This window comes from Mustela putorius, unplaced genomic scaffold (assembly GCF_011764305.1).
Source record: "Mustela putorius furo isolate JIRA1106 unplaced genomic scaffold, ASM1176430v1.1 tig00537290_pilon_pilon_pilon, whole genome shotgun sequence".
NCBI lineage: Eukaryota > Metazoa > Chordata > Mammalia > Carnivora > Mustelidae > Mustela > Mustela putorius.
The window spans coordinates 256851-259345 of record NW_025422428.1 but is presented as its reverse complement, the minus strand read 5'-3'; positions in this window follow the sequence as shown (position 1 = coordinate 259345).

The window sequence follows — 2495 nt, the reverse complement described above, 5'->3', positions numbered from 1 at the left end:
TGTTCAGGGCCAGGTTCAGGTATAGGGTCAGGGTCTTGTATAGGCAAAGTTTAAGGTTAGCGTTATGATCATAGTCAGGTATAAGGTCAGGGTTATTGTTAAAGTTTAGGGTTAGTGTTAGGGTTAGCGTTTGGTTGACGTTTTGGTTTAGAACTTGCTAGGATTAGGGTCCGTGGTAGGGTTAGGGATTAGTGTTAGGTTTGGGTTCAGCGATAGGATTCGGGGAAGGGCCCGTGTTAGTGTCAGGGTCAGGGTTACATTTAGGGTTAGAGTTAGGGTCAGGCTCACAGTCAGGGTCAGGTTTAGTGTTCAGTTGAGGATCGAGGTCACTGTTAGGGTCAGGGTTAGGTTTATGGTCATGGTCTGGGTCAGGGTCAGAGTGAAGTTTAGCGCCAGTGTCAGGTTTAGGGTCAGGTTCAGGTATTGGTTTAAAGTCCACATTCGCGTCAGGGACAAGATTATGTAGTGGTCAGTGTTAGTGTCATGGTTAGGATTAGGGTCATGCTCAGCGTCAGGTGAAAGTCAGGGCCAGGTTCAGGTTTAGGGTCAGGCTTTGGTTTAGGGTCAATGTTCGGTTCAGTGTCACAGTTAGGTTTTGGGGGTAGGTTTTGGTATTGGGGTTAGTGTTAGAGTTAGAAGTAGGGTTATGGTTAGTGTTAGGGTTAGACAATGTAAGGTCAGGGTTAGGGTTTGGTTTAGGGTAGAGGTTAGTGTTAGGGTCAGGGTCAGCGTTAGGTTTAGGTTCAGGGTCCGTATTAGGGTCATGGTTAGAGTTAGCTTTAGGTTTAGTGTTAGCTTCAGGCTCATAGTCGCGGTCAGGTTTAGGGTTAGGGTCAGGGTTAGGTCAGCGTCAGGGTTAGGATTAGGGTCAGGTTCAGGGTCATGGTTAGTTATGAGTCTGGGTTACAGTAATATCAGCATTAGGTTTAGGTTCAGGGTCCAAATTAGGGTGTGTATCAGGCTTAGGTATAGGTTTAGGGTTCAGGTCAGGATCACAGTCAGTGTCAGGTTCAGGGTTAGTGGTTACTGTTGTGGTTAGCCCCGCTCCTGGGTATGGACCCAACCCTTCAAGGTCTCAGGATAAACCCTGGGCAGAAGGGTGTAGACCCTACAGCCAATCTCACTTAACCAGCCTTCTACTGGTGTGTGAACATGACTTGCCCGCCAGACCTCTAACCCCTCATCAGCCTGATCCTGCTTGGGGCATTTCCACCTACGATGGCATGGCCAGCTCCTCTTTACACTCAGACTCACAAACACCCAGAGGCACACACGCACACACACACGCACACACACACACACACACACACACAGACGGGGAGGAGACCTAGGGCTACACCCGTGGATCAGAAGGTGTGGGACTCTCTGACTCTGAGCCCCCTCGTTAGGGTCAGGGTCAGTGTTAGGTTCATGGTAATGGTAAGGTCAACTTTATGTTTTGGTTCTGTTTTATGCATAGGTTCAGGAACAGGGTTAGCTTTAGGTCTAAGATTCTGTCCAGAATCACAGATTGGGTCCGAGTTAGGTTTACACTCAGGGTTAGGGTCAGTGTTAAGGTCAAGGCCAGGGTCAGGTAAGGTTAAGGTCTGACATAGGCAAAGTTTAGAGTTAGGGTTATGATCAGGGTCCGGGAGAGGGTCAGGATTATTGTTAAAGTGGGGTTAGGTTTAGGGTTAGAGGTAGGTTTCTGGTTTGGGTTAGACCCGGTTAGGGTCAGTGTCAGCGATAATGTTAGGGGTTAGTTTTAGGGTTAAGTTCAGCGTTAGGTTTCAGATCCAGGCCCGTGTTAGTGTCAGGGTCAGGGTTACGTTTAGGGTTAGAGTTAGGGTCGGGATCACATTCAATGTCAGGGTAATTGTTAGGCTAGGGTCAGGGTCACTGTTAGGTCAGGGTTAGGTTTCTGTTCTTTGCCTGGGTCAGGGTCAGGGTGAAGTCTAGGGCCAGTGTCAGGTTTACGGTCAGTATCAGGTTTGGTTTAAAGTCCACATTCGGCTGAGCGACAGGGTTATGTAGTGGTCAGTGTTAGGGTCATGTTTAGGTTTAGGCTCACGCCAGGGGCAGGTTTAGGGTCAGGGTCTGGTATCGGCAAATTTCAGGGTTAGAGTTATGATCATAGTCAGGTATAGTGTCATAGTTATTGTTAAAGTTTGGGGTTAGTGTTAGGGTTAGCGTTAGTTTGACGATTAGGTTTAGAACTTGTTAGGGACAGGGTCCTTGGTAGGGTTAGGGGTTAGTGTTAGGGTTAGGTTCAGCGATAGGATTCGGGGGAGGGCCCGTGATAGTCTCAGGGTCAGGGTTACATTAGGGTTAGAGTTAAGATCAGGCTCACAGTCACGGTCAGGTTTAGTGTTCAGGTGAGGATATGGGTCACTGTAAGGGTCAGGGTTATGTTTATCGTCATGGTCTGTGTCAGGGTCAGGGTGAAGTTTAGCGCCAGTGTCAGGTTTAGGGTCAGGTTCAGGTATTGGTTTAAAGTCCACATTCGGGTCAGGGAT